We start from the raw sequence: 18407 nt of genomic DNA on the forward strand, positions 1-18407 counted from the left end.
CTGACTTAATTTGAAATAAATACACATCCAGAATTTAAAAAGTGCTCATATACGTTTGTGTGTGTGTGTGTGTGTGTGTGTGTGTGTGTGTGTGTGTGTGTGTGTGTGTGTGTGTGTGTGTGTGTGTGTGTGTGTATACAGTGCATCCAAGAAGTATTCACATTTTTCCTGATGTTAACAGCGTTATTCCAAAATGAATGAATTTCATTTTTTCCTCAAACTTCTACACACAATACCCCATAATGACAATGTGAAAAAAAAATTTTCTTGAGATTTTTGCAAATTTATTAAAAATAAAAAAAAAATAGGAATCACATGTACATACAATAACTATTTACACCCTTTGCTCAGTACTTTATTGATGCACTTTTGGCAGCATTTACAGCCTCAAATCTTCTTGAATATGATGGCATAAGCTTGGTGCACCTATCTTTGGGCAGTTTTGCCCATTCCTCTTTGCAGTACCTCTCAAGCTCCATCAGGTTGGATGGGGAGAGTCGGTGCACAGCCATTTTCAGATCTAGCCAGAGATGTTCAATCAGATTCAGGTCTGGGCTCTGACTGGACCACTCAAGGACATTCAAGGATTTGCCTCAATCCTGACTAGTCTCCCAGTTCCTGCTGCTAAAAAACATCCCCACAGCATGATGCTGCCACCACCATGCTTCACTGTAGGGATGGTGCTGAGATTCCTCCAAACACGATGCCTGGCATTCACACTAAAGAGTCCAATCTTTGTCTTATCAAACCAGAGAATTTTATTTCTCATGGTCTGAGAGTCCTTCAGAGGCCTTTTGGCAAACTCCAGGTGGGCTGCCATGTGCCTTTTACAAAGGATTAGCTTCCATCTGGCCACTCTACCATACAGGCCTGATTGGTGGATTGCTGCAGAGATGGTTGTCCTTCTGGAACGTTCTCCTCTCTTCACACAGGAATGCTGGAGCTCTGACAGAGTGACCATCAGGTTCTTGGTCACCTCCCTGACTAAGGTCCTTCTCCTCCGATCGCTCAGTTTAGACGGGCGGCCAGCGTTCTGGTTAAGCCAAAACTTCTTCTATTTATGGATGATGGAGGCCAATTTACTCATTGGGTACTACAAAGCAGCAGAAATGTTTCTGTATCCTTCCCAAGATTTGTGCCTTGAGACAATCCTGTCTCTGAGTTCTACAGACAATTCCTTTGACTTCATGCTTGGTTTGTGCTCTGACATGCACTGTCAACTGTGGGACCTTATATGTAGACAATTGTGCGCCTTTACAAATCATGTCTAATCAACAGAATTTACCCCAGGTGGACTCCAATTAAGCTGTAGAAACATCTCAAGGATGATCAGTGGAACCACGATGCACCTGAGCACAGTTTTGAGCTTCATGGTAAAGGCTGTGAATACCTATGTACATGTGATTTCTTTTTTTTGTTTGTTTGTTTATTTATTTGTTTTTAAATAAATTTGCAAACATTTCATAAATTTTGGAAAAAGGCTGTAGCATTAAAAAAATGTAGAAAAAGTGCAGCGCTGTAAGTACTTTCTGGATGCACTATACATATGATGTGTGTGTGTGTGTGTGTGTGTGTGTGTGTGTGTGTGTGTGTGTGTGTGTGTGTGTGTGTGTGTGTGTGTGTGTGTGTGTGTGTGTGTGTGTGTGTGTGTGTGTGTGTGTGTGTGTGTGTGTGTTATACCCCAGACACTGAGATGATGCATCCTGTATCATAATTTTATGGTTCTGCAAATGTGGGTCTACAATGAATTAATATAACTAAGGCAATGCCTTGGACTGAATATTGATGTAGGTTGATGTAAATATATCGAACTGATTGTATGTGATACACCATAGCTCAAAATTGCTTGGGTGTATGAAGGTCTTGAGACGAAGGTACTTTAAATAGTCTGACACGATTTGTTAATGATAAATTATTGTAGTGTTTAATGGTAAATACATATGGGTTTATTAAAGGTATTCATGAAAATATCACTGCTAAGTAGAATATCAAGAAAAGAAACTACGGTATTCTTGAGATTAGTCGATATATTGAATGATCAATGTAATTTACAACAACAATACTATGTTTTGTTGTTGACATTACTGAGCAAAGCTCCTCACCATTTCATTTAGGTCCTTCAGACTTTTCTTCAGTAAAATGGTTCTGGGGAGCATTAGCATGGCAAAAACCCTTCAGCTTCACGGGGGTTTCACCCCCCCAACTAGGGCCCTCTAGACCCCCTGCGATTTTAAGCATACAAAACACATACAATAAAGTTAAAACAGCACATAAAAACAAAACATTTCACAGCACCACTAGGTATTTTAAGCCATCTTTTTTGTTTTGTTTAGTTTATGCTTAAATTTAAATAGTTTGGGCACTACCCACTACTTACTTTGAAATCTGAGACATTTTTTCGGTTTATTGACTCAGTCACACATCTGGGCCCTCCGTCTGTGAGGTTTTAGCAACGTGCTTAGCAATGCCGGTGGCTTATCTGATGCAGAAGCAAACTGGAAGTGACGTTCTGCGACCAAATCTTTTTTTTTTTTTTTTTGCCGCGACCGAATCAGTTGTTCCCAAATCATGTGACCTTCATTTCTTGGGGTCCTTAAGGTGGATGAGACGGACAATGACCTGATAGGGAAACACACCGGAAGTATGTTCCACGATCTGACGCAGACGCAAACTGGAAGTGACCCCATCCCAGGCCGAATGGTTGCTGAGGGAAAAATTAAAATCAGTTTTGAAGCTTCAAAGCTTCAAAGGATCAAATTAGTTTTACTTCAGTCTTTACAGGGCTTCCGGAAAGTATTCACAGCGCTTCACTTTTTCCACATTTTGTTATGTTGCAGCCTTATTCCAAAATAGAGTATTCATTTTTTCCCCTCAAAATTCTTCTCACAACACCCGATAATGACAACATGAAAAAGTTTTTTGTTTTTTTTTGTTATTTTTGCAACTTTATTAAAACTAAAAAAAAAATCATACCAACATAAGTATTCACGCCCTTTGCTCAATACTTTACTCAATGCACCTTTGGCAACAATTACAGCCTCAAGTCTTCTTCCATATGATGCCACAAGCTTGGCACATCTGTCTTTGGGCAGTTTCTTTTTTTTTATTCCACATAAGGAGGGCGATGTGGTCCCACAGGTACCGGCTAGTTTTTTTGTTTTGTTTTGTTTTGTTGTTTCCACATAAGCGGTGCGATGTGATTCCACACCAGCTGGTTTTTATTTCTTCCACATACAGTAGTGTTCAGAATAATAGTAGTGCTATGTGAATAAAAAGATTAATCCAGGTTTTAAGTATATTTCTTATTGTTATATGGGAAACAAGGTACCAGTAGATTCAGTAGATTCTCACAAATCCAACAAGACCAAGAATTCATGATATGCACACTCTTAAGGCTATGAAAGTGGGCTATTAGTAAAAAAAAAAGTAGAAAAGGGGGTGTTCACAATAATAGTAGCATCTGCTGTTGACACTACAAACTCAAAACTATTATGTTCAAACTGCTTTTTTTAGCAATCCTGTGAATCACTAAACTAGTATTTAGTTGTATAACTACAGTTTTTCATGATTTATTCACATCTGCAAGGCATTAATTTTGTTGGTTTGGAACCAAGATTTTGTTCATTTACTAGTGTGCTTGGGGTCATTGTCTTGTTGAAACACCCATTTCAAGGGCATGTCCTCTTCAGCATAAGGCAACATGACCTCTTCAAGTATTTTGACATATCCAAACTGATCCATGATACCTGGTATGTGATATATAGGCCCAACACCATAGTAGGAGAAACATGCCCATATCATGATGCTTGCACCACCATGCTTCACTGTCTTCACTGTGAACTGTGGCTTGAATTCAGAGTTTGGGGGTCGTCTCACAAACTGTCTTCGGCCCTTGGACCCAAAAAGAACAATTTTACTCTCATCAGTCCACAAAATATTCCTCCATTTCTCTTTAGGCCAGTTGATGTGTTCTTTGGCAAATTGTAACCTCTTCTGCACATGTCTTTTACTTAACAGAGGGACTTTGCGAGGGATTCTTGCAAATAAATTAGCTTCACACAGGCGTCTTCTAACTGTCAGAGCACTTACAGGTAACTCCAGACTGTCTTTGATCATCCTGGAGCTGATCAATGGGTGAGCCTTTGCCATTCTGGTTATTCTTCTATCCATTTTGATGGTTGTTTTCCGTTTTCTTCCACGCATCTCTGTTTTTTTTTTTTGTTTGTTTGTTTTTTTGTCCATTTTAAAGCATTGGAGATCATTGTAGATGAACAGCATATAATTTTTTGCACCTGCGTATAAGTTTCCCCTCTCCAATCAACTTTTTAATCAAACTACGCTGTTCTTCTGAACAATGTCTTGAACGTCCCATTTTCCTCAGGCTTTCAAAGAGAAAAGAATGTTCAACAGGTGCTGGCTTCAACCTTAAATTGGGGACACCTGATTCACACCTGTTTGTTCCACAAAATTGACAAACTCACTGACTGATTGCCACACTACTATTATTGTGAACACCCCCTTTTCTACTTTTTTACTAATAGCCCAATTTCATAGCCTTAAGAGTGTGCATATCATGAATGCTTGGTCTTGTTGGATTTGTGAGAATCTACTGAATCTACTGGTACCTTGTTTCCCATGTAACAATAAGAAATATACTCAAAACCTGGATTAATCTTTTTAGTCACATAGCACTACTATTATTCTGAACACTACTGTAAGTGGTGCCATGTGCTGCACGTGGCAGTGTTCCTGCTCGTTGAACACCAGCGCGTGCACAAACTCTCGCACCAGGTTTGTGCACGCCTGCCCATCGGCGTGATGTTTTGTGCGCTAATTTTGAACTGTTTCACCATTTTCGTCCAAACGGTGTCCAAAAACAGCATGTTGTTGGAAGTGCCTAAAACTAGATTAAAGACTAGAGGTGACAAGGCCTTTGCGGCAGCTGCCCCCAGGCTCTTAGTCTCCCCTTTCATATTAGATCATCCCTATCCCTTGAGACTTTTAAATCTTCTTTAAAAAGTCACCTCTTATGGTGTTTCCCAATGAGCTTGTGCATTTTTGTTCCATCTTTTATTCTATTTTATTCTTTTATTGTCTGCTGTAATTTTATTGTTGTTTTTAGCTTTTTATTTATTTATTATTGGGCGTAACTCTGTATCCATTTTTATTGTACAGCACTTTGGTTGACCGCCGTCGTTTTAAATGTGCTTCCAAAATAAAGTTTGAGTTGAGTTGAGCATAACAGTAAAACAATGTAACTACAGTTACATTGTTTTACTGTTATGCTCAACTCTGTTACTCTGTTATGCTCAAATCTGCACTCTCATCTTACGCGTGTCTTGTCTGTTTCATCTTTGCTCTAAGTATGCGAGCACATGCTTGGAAAGGGAGGGGTGAGGTCTTGTTAAATCCGGTTGCAATTTCAAATCTCAACACTAGATGGCATTGACAACGCAGTCATTCTACTTTAAGGGTTTTTTTTCTTTTTCTTTAATGTTGCCTTTGAATGTAGTATGTTATATTTGTTCATTTTTTAGCTAGGAAACAAGAGCTTCCAAATGGCTGAGTCCAAACAATGATCAGCAATATAGCTACCTTGAATTTCATTCAACACTTAGGAAGCATAACAGCTGCACTGTGTTAAGAGCTACATTTATGTTCACATGCACATACTGTACTCCAGGGAGTATTATATGTCCACAAGACAGCATTCAAGACAAGATTTAAGTTGAGAGCCTTCACTGAATGTCTGAGCACAGAGTAAGCCTTAAATGCAGCACTGTCCCCACACCTGACTGATAAAACTGAGCCAAAAATAGCATTAAGGATGAAGAAACTGTGCACAATGTTTAAAAATGTCCCTCCAACATGCTCAGTGAACCAGATGAAAAAGAAGCACTGAGGTCAGAGAACTGGCATCGTTTTCAAATCGTGCACTATAATGTGACCGTATCTGCCAGTTTGATCATGTTACTGACAAACTATGTCAAGCATTAGAAGAACTGAGGACCAATTTGGGATGTTTAAGAAACTCAAGAGGTATTAAAGGCAATTGTGTGTTCCCACAGCCCCCCTCGCAGGAGTAAAAATGTGTGTGCCATATGGTTTCCTGTATTATTGCTAAATTAACTGAAACATCTGCTCTAATTAGCCCAACAAACTGACCTGTAAACATTGTGAAGTTGCATTAAGGAGTGACCACTGTACAAAATTAGCTCTTGACACAGATTATAGGAATGTGAGAAACACAGGAAACGGTTCAAGGTGCACTTAAAGACACACTTTTTTTTTTTGGTTTTTTGTTTTGTTTTGTTTTTTGTTTGTTTGTTTGTTTTTTTTTACATAAGTAATAGGACGTTTGTGTTTAAGAATTCACTTTTGATGACGAAAGAGAAAGACACCCTTTGTAGCCTTTAAGATACTCAATAATGGAGCTAAAATAAAAGAGAAGGTACCATGACTTCAGCGGAAATACTGTACATCTGTCTTAAAAACTTCATTTTCCGCTGTGATTAGCAGAGCAAGCAGAGGACAGTAACTTAGTGTATCTGCAAAATTTACATCACTAAGTCCACAAAATCTACTGCACATTCAGCTGTGAAATTTTGGGTTCTAATAGCTACAACTATGAACCAGCAAACCTTCTACTTTGGGCCATGATGGTGTCTTTTAGTAAGTAAAATGATCATAACATAAAATAAAAAGTAATTATAATATCAATGTGCATGCATGTGGTTATTTAGCCAACTGGATCAAAATCCAAGCAGTTGCACCAGCATGCACTGGACTTGATCAATGGCTTCAGACAGGGCAGGAAACATGCATGGTGCTGTACGTCACCACATCCACCACACTAAAAACTATCTTGGATCCTGGATAGCAACCACCCAGGCTGACAACCACTAAACCACCATTTGTGGTTTCAGTAAGAAAAAGTAAATCCTATATGTAGTCCCTGAGGCCCACTGGTGCGTGATGCAGATGAGAGTCTAACCCCCAATCTCAATTCTCTTTTGTACCCCTTCCCCTTGGCCCTACCCCTACCCCTTTAAAACAAGGGGTAAGGTGAAGGGGTATGCCTCTAGCCCTATGAATTGAGACACCCCTCCGCCTTCGGAGAAAAAAAAACACCTGTGTCAAACTGCCATCTTCACTGTTTGTTAACATGGCAACCAAAATGCAACTTGTTGCAGTAGCATGTTTGCTCTTTTTATTTTCTCGCCTTTCTGTGTAAATGCAAAGAAATAGAAGTCGCAAATTTCTTTGACGCATTGCAATCATGTCATGTTAATTAATGTAATTAATTTGTAATTTATAATAATAAGAAGAATAATTAATCGTATTAATAATTAATTAGTAATTAATTAATGTTAATAATACTAATAATAATTAATCAATAATAGCAATAATTAATATTGTTTGCTTAATCATTAATTGATTGATTAGTAATTAATTAATTAATTAGTAATTAAAATAAACACTTGAAATATATCAGTCTGCAATGAATGTATACATTATACAAGTTTCACTTTTTGAATGGAAATATTGAAATAAATCCACTTTTTCATGATATTCTAATTATATGACGAGCACCTGTATGTATGTTATGGGCTGTTAATCTTATATTTCTTTTTCAAATTCTCCCATTTTTTGCATCCAGCCCTATTTCCTTTAGAAATTTCCTTGATAAATAATATCAGTCTATTAGGACGTCAGGTTATGTGTTACACATATACATGTGTGTGTATATATTTTCCTATTTATTCCCATTGATGAAACTTCTCCTCATTTTCTGCCTCATTTTCTAGTTAGGAGACGAGTGTGTTCAGGGCTCCCTGTTTGTTTACAAAATACACACACGTTACAGGCCTTGAAATCCAACAGCAGGGATCGATATTATTATTATTAAGATTTATGAACATACAAATTAACGTGCTTATCCTTTATCATGATTTTCTCCATTGTGAGATATAAAAGTGTTTTATCGTAGCGTTCGTGTGTATGTGCATTATAACGCCTCAGCGCACAAGCAAAGTTACGATATTCTTCAGAACGACAATATACGCAACATGCATCCAGCAGCATACACATTGCTGTCATAGACAACTGCCTGTAAAGTTTTTTGGCAATTATAACTTTCTAAACAGCGTAATTTGTAATGAAAGCCGCTTCATTTGTGCGGCTCTTTCTGCGCCATGTTTGTTTTTCTGAGACTCCTCCTACACCTCCAAACGGAGTGTGCATCCAGATTCACTCCAAATGGAGGGGTTTGTAGCCCTCCGCCTTCCCCTCCACCTTGCTCCAAAAAGAGAATTGAGACACCCCTCTGTCTCTCGTGCCCACGCAAAACGTAGGGGAAGGGGTAAGGGGAAGGGCCAAGGGGTAGAATTGAGATTCAGCCTGACTCCTCCTGGATGGGACATCAGTCCAATGCAGGATACTTCCCCAGCTAACCCCAGTACCCAATTACACTTGGGTGGACTCAGTCAATGCAGATGAAATGTCTTGTCTAAGAACAGGGCTCTAACTTGAACCATTTTAGTGCCTGGTAAATTATGTGAGCGCAGCTCATGGCCAAGGCTGCAGGGGCCCTGGCAGGAATCAAAGGGGCACAGGCCCCTGAAGCTATAAGGTTTTATACCTCTAAAGTATTATTGCCAAGTTTTTGATATATTGAAAGCAAGAATAATATACAGAAAAGACATTCATGTTATAATATTTGTAATATCAAAGTTCTTTTTAAAATATTTCTGTCAAATTTACTAAAATAAATAACATTGAAAAGGTTAAAAACACACTGATATTTGATAGGCATATAGCATTTGCTTTCTTCTTCTTTCATCCAGTGAAGCAGGCAGAGTTTTTCTGTCATGACAGGTTTTTTCCATGTTTGAGTGGGATAGCATTACTTTAAAAAAAAAAAAAGCAACAATATAACCACTAATTTTCTTGTTTGAACAAGAGCTGAACCTGGACTGATTTGATTGTCAGTTTTTCACTGAGGCTCCGCTCCCCCCTCCTCCTTCTCTCTCTCTCTCTCTCTCTCTCTCTCTCTCTCTCTCTCTCTCTCGTATGCACTCTCTCCTGCCCTACTCCCCTCCTCCTCACTCTCACTGTCAATGCGCTTTTCCTCCGAGCTTTTTGGAAACAGGAGCCTTTAAACTGTAAAATAAACCCTAAACTTCTGAATGTACCAGCATCTATGGACACTGACACTCTGGATTATTTTAATTAAATATTTAAATGGAGTTTTTCCCCTTTAAGTCAGAGTGGAGAGAGACCCACAGCGTCTTTGCACTGATCTCCTTTCAGCGCTGAAAGCAGTTGACTGCTGACCTCTGCTGTTTGTGGATGAGATATGAAGAAAATGTGAAATATATTCCTTATTTCTTTAATTATTTGGTTGAAATTGCAAAAAAAAAAAAAGTACAATACTATAAACTTGAAATCCGATTGAATTGGGACATTTTTCAGCAACATTTTAGTTCATTTTTTGGAAAATCCGTGCCAGGCGGGACAGGAAATTTGAACCCAAGAGCCAGGAGGAAAATTGCAGTGGGTGGTACTGCCTGCTGCCGCCCACTGTAGATAGAAAACCTGTCTAAGAACCAGTGTTGGGCACATTACTTTAAAAATGTAATTACAGTTACTAGTTACTTCTCCCAAAAAGTAACTGAGTTAGTAATTGAGTTACAGCATTATAAAAGTAATTAGCTACTAGGGAAAGTAACTATTGCGTTACTTTAAAAAAAAATGTTAATATTTGGATTCCACCTTTTTTAATGGAACTTTAAATTCAACTGTATGCTCAATTATATATAATAAAACTGAATATTAGATGTGTTTAATGAGTTAAATGGACACTTAATAGAATAAATTATTAATCAAAAGTATTGTAAACTAACCTACACTATTTTAATATTGCTGTGGGGCAACTTACTTTTTTCAATGTTCAAATATGTCAATGAAGTTGGGGACCCCCCGCATAAATAAATTCAACTGTATGTTAGATTATTTATAATAAAACTGAATATAAAATGTTTAATGAATGAAATGTACACTTAATAAAACTTAATAAAATAAAGTATTAACAGTAAACATTGTACACTAATCTACACTATTTTAATGTTGCTGTGGGACAATGTGAGACAAGACAACCATCAAATTGAATCTATTATTGCATATTTTTACTATGTTTATATAGTAGAACAATCAGACAAAATAGACATTTTAGAAATGTTTGATCTTTATTGAACGTGACCTGGACCCGGGTAAGCAGCTGAAAATGAATGAATGAATGATATTTGTTGCACCTCAACAGGCCACAACTGGCCATTAAATGAATTTAATATTAAATTATGCTCTTTCACATGTACATTCTTGCCTTTTGCCTTAGTGAGGGGAAAGTAATGTCTGTAGTTCCATTTGAAAAATGCTAAAGCTGTGTGTGCGTCTTGTTTTTTTTTCCCGTACTCCCGTGACGAAATGAGTCAAATTTTCGTGACGGAGCTTTTTTAACTCACTATTCCTAACCCTACTCCCACCCCCAACCCTAACCTTAACCATAACCTAATCTTACTCCTCCCCCCACCCTAACCATAACCACCCCTGACCCCCCGCTTCACTTTTAATTTTGTGCAGCCATCACGGAATGAATGAGAATTAATTTGTGCTGCCATGACAAAAATGAGCCGCTTTTCATGACAATATCACGAACCAATAGATTAATGTATATTTCATGCTGCTGAAGCACGACTTGCCGTGAGACCAGTTGGTCATTTGTGTGTGAGCGAGTGCGTGTGGGTTTGTATTTGTGCATGAACTCATACCCAACTCTGCCCCTTGTTGTCTTACCATGAAATTTTACTCTTCTTTAGCCAATCGCCATCACTTCTGCAGTTGTCCTGCCCCTCCCTCACCCTCACCAAAGAAATCTAAAAGTCTTTGGAGGTGAGCTAGGAGTCTGCTGATCAAAACGGCTTCAACAAGCTTCTTTTTTGGGGGGATTACTGGAAGTGCCCTTGCCTGGTTGATGTCTATCTGTCCAGTCGTTCTCAATGTGTCTTGTATAATGGCACTACCTCTGACCTTGCTGACATGAGATTTGGGGTTCCACAGGGATCTGTTTTAGGCCCCTTGCTTTTCTCCCTGTATGTGGCACCCCTTGGGCGTATACTGCGGAGTTTTGGGATTGCCTTTCATTTTTATGCTGATGATACTCAGTTGTACATGCCGATAACTGCGGGAAATCTCACTCCCATAAAATCCCTGGAGGACTGTCTTCTATCAGTGAGAAGTTGGATGTCTAGTAACTTCCTACTTTTAAACACTGATAAGACTGAAATGATGGTTCTTGGTCCAGCGAGACATCGGCATCAGTTTGACCAGCTGGCGCTCAGCCTGGGTTCGTGTGTCATACATCATACAGACAAAATGAGGAACCTTGGGGTAATTTTTGATCCCACATTGTCTTTTGACCTCCACATCAGGGATGTTACTAGGACTGCTTTTTTCCATCTGAGAAATATAGCGAGGATCCACCCCATCCTGTCCATGGCTGATGCTGAGACCCTGATTCATGCTTTTGTTTCTTCTAGACTAGATTATTGTAATGTTCTATTTTCAGGGTTACCACAGTCAAGCATTAGGGGTCTTCAGCTGGTTCAGAACGCTGCCGCCAGACTTCTGACACGTAGCAGAAGGTCTGAACATATCACACCCATTTTGGCATCTTTGCACTAGCTCCCTGTCTCTGTGAGAGCAGATTTTAAGGTTTTGTTACTGACTTATAAGGTTGTTCATGGATTGGCGCCATCTTATCTGGCTGATCTGGTGGAACTCTACGTGCCGGCCCGGGCTTTGCAGTCGCAGGATGCGGGACTTCTCTGTGTTCCCAGGGTGAAGAAGAAGTCAGCAGGTCAAAGAGCCTTTTCGTATCGTGCACCCACCCTGTGAAACAGTCTTCCTGCGACCGTGAGGCAGTCTGAGTCTGTGGACATTTTTAAGTCAAGACTCAAAACCTATTTTTAATTCTCTTTCTTATGGATAGTTTTTAATTTTTATTTGTTTTATTCTTTTAATTTTGTTTTTATTTCTGTATTTGAATTTTTTATTAATTTTTTATTATTTATTCAATTTTATGTTGACTTGTTTTATGTAAGGCGCCTTGAGACAGCTTTTGCTGTGATTTGGCGCATTATAAGCTAATTAAATTAAATTAAAATGAATTAAATTAACAAGCTTAATTATAGTAACACACCACATTTTACTGTCAGTAACAATTAGTAATTAGTTAGATTACCTGTTACTGAAAAAATCACGCCACTAATTTTAATGGCATTATTCCCATCAGTGCCGAGAACACAGGCACGTAACGTGAGTGGAAGTCGAACCTACGTCTGCTTATTGGCAGCACAGCTTGTTTTCCCACTGAGCTACCCGCTCTATGTGCTTTAGTGCGCTGACTAAAATACCATGTTAAGCCACCTTGACACTTGCACGAATTTGATCCCCCCACTGGCACGCTTTCTGGCATGCCAGATAGTAAACTCATTGTAAACTGTTCTTGCTGTTCGCGGCTGTGTGCACAAAGAAACTTTTGAAATGTTCAAAAACTGTGGCACGCATTAATTTTGTGAACTAGACGTGAACATTGCGCAATCTATTTGAAAACACTGGGTGTCACTGTGAGTCAATGCATACTGCAGCACATCTGAGGAGATGTTACATCCACAATAAACATAATTTTACAGATACATTATCTAACTCATAGGAAGGAATGAAAATGCAACTGTTTTACCAAGCCATTACAATATAAATATTATAAATAATTACCTTTAAGACATTTCCAAATGTATTCTCCACCTCATGAAGCACATGACAGAAGATGCAGCTGCAGATAATTTCTCTGTGATTCTGGGAGCGATGACAGATGATTTCATCAGCTAAATTCAGAGAGTAAATGCATCATCCACTATGAAACAATTTAATCCCCGCTATGCAGGGATTAAATTTGTGTAAGTGTCAAGGTGCCTTTACATATATAGTGTAACAACCTGATCTCTCGGCAGTTCGTGATGGCATTACGAAAAGTACATTACTCTATGAGCTTGTGATACTGTCACGAAAATGGGGCACTTTTCGTGACGAGAACACAAATTCATTACGTGATGGGGGCACAAAATGAGGGGTGACACTGGGGGAGTCTGGGGGGTTATGTTATGCTTACAGTTAAGAGAAGAGGAGGGGCACAAAAAACAAGCGTGAGACTGGACTGAGTGCAACTAAAGTTTTTTGACACACTAGAAGTTTATAAAATGTGATTTTTTTAAAGAATCAACAGAAACTTTTGACACGTCCAATGATTCCTATTCCAAAAAACCTCAGCTGTGAAAGTTTCATCAAAAGGAGCAATTATCACTTTTTCAAAAAAATCTAGTTAAAAACAAAATTTTGATCTTGATTTCTGAGTAGGTGTACCATGTACTATCACACACATGACTGTTTCCAATAAAAACTTCAAACTAAAATTATTCTAAAAACCTGATTAAGTACAATCTGGTCTTCTTAGAAATTTATGGAGACAAGTAAAAACAAAATACATATTGTTTAACACCTGGAAGAATTTTTTTTTTTAATTTAAAATTACAAGTTACAATTGTTTTACAATGATAGAGGATGGACAGACACAGTGATCCTGAAAAGAGGTCCTCAAAAGTTGTGTAACTTAACCAGCAAGAAACAAGGAGTGATAATGCAAATGCTAAGGTCATGGGGATAAACACAGCAGTTTCATCAAGTAATTCTCAAGCAGACTAGAAATGATCTGACAGAGCATAATGCTAAAAGACAGCGGGCCCAAAAAGACTAATAACAGTCAGAAAAACATATTGTAGCCATAAAAGCAGCAGTGTGCCTGGACATAGTTGAAAAAGAAAGAAGGGGCTCCCCCAAAAAATGTACTTTTCTGGCAATATTATCAAATAAACAAAATTTCTTGATTTAAAAAGAAAGTAGATCAGACTTCTGAAAGTATCCCTCCAAAAATGTGGCTTGAAAAGGGAATATATCTTCCGGGTCATTTTATATCCCGGAAAAGGCAGTACTTCAGAAGATAATCCACTAATGGTCACATTCTATGAGTGACCAAATTAAAGAAATGCCTGAATAAATGAGTCAAGGAACACAACAAATGCACTCATTCGCTGAATGATCTGATTAGTATTTGAAAATGATTTGAGTAATATGTTATGACTCCTGAATCAATCTATATGTACTGTGAACCGGTCGATAGCTCAATTTTAACTTTATGAATCAGTTGAATTAAATTGTTATGCTACTACTTCTGCATCTTCAAACTCACTGAAAAATTCAAATAACAGTGTGAGGCTCTTGTAAGGTCAGAGAAACATTAAATTTACGAGGTAAAAACAAAATCAACATTTCCAAGAGTGGCTGGCAATATAACGGATGAATGTACCCGCCTGAACTTTATGTTTGGTTAACAATTTATTGCTGGGTGGAAAGATCCGCTCAGAATGGGAAACTTGCACTATGCTATTTAGGGTATGCTATTGAGGCTATGCTAACAACAGCTGGCTTCTTCTTCTTCTTCTTCTGGGTTTCTGTGATATTGTACTTTCTTCTACTGTATGTAGTACTGCCCTAAGTGGTGAAGAAAGGCAAGCAGAGATGGCTCCAAGCAACATAGTTGCAAAAATCTGAAGAAGATCCCTGTTTTTCATGAAATATGTGTTTTAAAGGTTAGCAGTTCCATGTTTGGCTTATTCTAAGTGAGTAAGTCATTGTATATTCACATTCTTTCAGACATGATAACTCCAAAACTATGGGTGCCAGCATCTTATTGTCAATCAATATAGGTATGGGTAACATGTTCAAATATTGATTGATTGCTTTTCAAAGTACCTAATGCCCAGTAGATATACCTATATTACTTAACCACAAAGAATTACACAGAAAAAAATAGAAACATGGTCTGTGCAGCTGATAGATCTGCATCTCGCTTGTTGTGATTTATCATGGAAAATGAATATATTGCGCAAAGAATTGTATCGGATTGCACAGAATCAAATCAAATCATAATGAAAAGTATTGTTTCTTAACCTTGAAGCAACTGGGTGGGCTCATTTATGACATACGAGGTCTGTCCAAAAAGTATCAGACCTTTTTATTTTTTCTCAAAAACCATATGGATTTGAATCATGTGTGCTTGCATGAGCCAACCTTGAACCTTCATGCACATGCATGATTTCTTTCACGCCCGTCGGTTGCATCATTCACCTGTGAGCAGGCTTTGTGTGAGCACTGGTCCTCCCCCCTCGTTGGATTTTCATTGCGAGGAAAATGTCTGAACGATTTGTAGCTTTGCTGCATCAAATTTTTCCAGAAACTGTGAGAGACAGCCAGGTGGAAACCATTCGGACGATTCCGATGGCTTTGGTGACGATCCTATGGGCATCACACAGATTAAGGAGTGTTACAACCGGTTTAAAGATGGCGCACAATGGCAGAGGGTGCGCCGCGCTCCGAGCGGCCATCAACAGGCTAAAACGACCAGATCATTTCCAAAGTGAACATTGTGTTGATCCGGGATGTCGTCTGACTACCAGAGAAATTGCAGAAGAGGTGGACATCAGCACTTTTTCGGCACATTCCACTGTTACAGGAGATTTTGTAATGAAAGACGTGCGGACGTTGGAAGTCTCACAGGACATGTTGTGACATGTCCAGCTCTTACACAATTCCAAGGATACTCACTCGACTGAAAAGCCAACAAAAGCTGTCTGAATCTTCCGAATGGTTTCCACCTGGCTGTCTCTCACAGTTTCTGGAAAAATTTGATTCAGCGCTGCTCCAATCGTTCAGACATTTTCCTCGCAATGAAATTCCAACAAGGTGGGAGGACCAGTGCTCACTCAAAGCCTACTCACAGGCGAATGACGCAACCGACGGGCGTGAAAAAAAATCACGTATGCGCACGAAGGTTCAAGGTTGGCTCATGCAAGCACACGTGATTCAAATCCATAAGGTTTTTGAAAAAAATAAAAAGGTCTGATACTTTTTGGACAGACCTCGTATATTTATGTACATCATTTTTCTAATTTTAATCAGAAATAAAAAGTTTTCTACCATGAATTTGTCAATCTATTTGTCCCATTTGTTCAAAGATTTTTGCAAGGATTGGTCAGTCCATGTGGCAAGTAAAATCCAAACTTCTGCAGGGTCACTTATGACTCTTTGAGAAGACATTATAGCTTCAGATGGTACTGTAATTTACCAACTCTAATCATTATATTTTATTGTTTTGCAGGGAAGCACGGCCAACAGACCTAAAATAGCAAGATTTACAGCTGCACAAGCATTGAGACTGATTCTTGATGCCCAGAGTGAGGATGAAAAAGGATGGAAAAGGATGAATATATTAGAGAGTGAAATAAATATGAAGTACCCTAAAACAATCATTTATATAGAAGAATTTCAATATAAAGTCAATGGGGTCATAAATAATCCCACTTGGTCAAATTAGTTGTGAAAATAGCTTGATCACTTGAGGGTTAATCATATCTTAGTGCACATACATATTTTATAAGAACATGCCACACACACACACACACATATATGTGTGTGTGTGTGTGTGTGTGTGTGTGTGTGTAGTGGGCTGAGCAGGAGAGGAACCAAGGCCTTGCTGAGCAATGAGCAAGGAGGAAGGAGCAGCAGCAGCAGCCTCAGCAGGCATCACAGTACACATGCAACAAATGCAGCAGAGTTTGTCACTCACACATTGGACTGATAAGTCATTCACACAGATGCAGATACAACCCCTGGCAAAAATTATAGAATCACCGGCGTCAGAGGATGTTCATTCAGTTGTTTAATTTTGTAGAAAAAAAGCAGCTCACAGACATGACACAAAACTAAAGTCATTTCAAATGGCAACTTTCTGGCTTTAAGAAACACTATAAGAAATCAAGAAAAAAAGATTGTGGCAGTCAGTAACGGTTACTTTTTTAGACCAAGCAGAGGAAAAAAATATGGAATCACTCAATTCTGAGGAAAAAATTATGGAATCACCCTGTAAATTTTCATCCCCCAAATTAACACCTGCATCAGATCAGATCTGCTCATTGACATTGACCCTATGCCATGACATTGACCCTATGTGTCTTTTTGCAAGGAATGTTTTTGCAGTTTTTGCTCTATGGCAAGATGCATTATCATCTTGAACAATGATTTCATCATCCCCAAACATCATTTCAATTATCCAAAATATCAACATAAACTTGTGCATTTATTGATGATGTAATGACAGCCATCTCCCCAGTGCCTTTACCTGACATGCAGCCCCATATCATCAATGACTGTGGAAATTTACATGTTCTCTTCAGGCAGTCATCTTTATAAATCTCATTGGAAAGGCACCAAACAAAACTTCCAGCATCATCACCTTGCCCAATGCAGATTCGAGATTCATCACTGAATATGACTTTCATCCAGTCATCCACAGTCCACAATTGCTTTTCCTTAGCCCATTGTAACCTTGTTTTTTTCTGTTTAGGTGTTAATGATGCCTTTCATTTAGCTTTTCTGTATGTAAATCCCATTTCCTTTAGGCGATTTCTTACAGTTCGGTCACAGACGTTGACTCCAGTTTCCTCCCATTCGTTCCTCATTTGTTTTGTTGTACATTTTTCAATTTTTGAGACATATTGCTTTAAGTTTTCTGTCTTGACGCTTTGATGTCTTCCTTGGTCTACCAGTATGTTTGCCTTTAACAACCTTCCCATGTTGTTTGTATTAGGTCCAGAGTTTAGACACAGCTGACTGTGAACAACCAACATCTTTTGCAACATTGCGTGATGATTTACTCTCTTTTAAGAGTTTGATAATCCTCTCCTTTGTTTCAATTGACATCTCTCGTGTTGGAGCCATGATTCATGTCAGTCCACTTGGTGCAACAGCTCTCCAAGGTGTGTTCACTCCTTTTTAGATGCAGACTAACGAGCAGATCTGATATGATGCAGGTGTTAGTTTTGGGGATGAAAATTTACAGGGTGATTCCATAATTTTTTCCTCAGAATTGAGTGATTCCATATTTTTTTCCTCTGCTTGGTCTAAAAAAGTAACCGTTACTGACTGCCACAATCTTTTTTTCTTGATTTCTTATAGTGTTTCTTAAAGCCAGAAAGTTGCCATTTGAAATGACTTTAGTTTTGTGTCATGTCTGTGATCTGCTTTTTTTCTACAAAATTAAGCAACTGAATGAACATCCTCTGACGCCGGTGATTCCATAATGTTTGCCAGGGGTTGTAGAAACAAAAGACAAAAAATTCCTGTATATTTGTGTTGTCAACTGCGGTAGCATGGCTCAAGCAGAGGGTCACCCCTTT

The 18407-nt window shown here is 38.6% G+C and overlaps 1 protein-coding gene across 2 annotated transcripts in view; it reads right to left on the bottom strand.

Moving 5' to 3' along the window:
* LOC117517431 (pro-neuregulin-2, membrane-bound isoform-like) overlaps positions 1–18407 on the bottom strand; it is a 264915-nt gene that overhangs the window by 244699 nt on the left and 1809 nt on the right. The window lies entirely within an intron of this gene.

This window comes from Thalassophryne amazonica, chromosome 9 (assembly GCF_902500255.1).
Source record: "Thalassophryne amazonica chromosome 9, fThaAma1.1, whole genome shotgun sequence".
Classification (NCBI taxonomy): Eukaryota; Metazoa; Chordata; class Actinopteri; order Batrachoidiformes; family Batrachoididae; genus Thalassophryne; species Thalassophryne amazonica.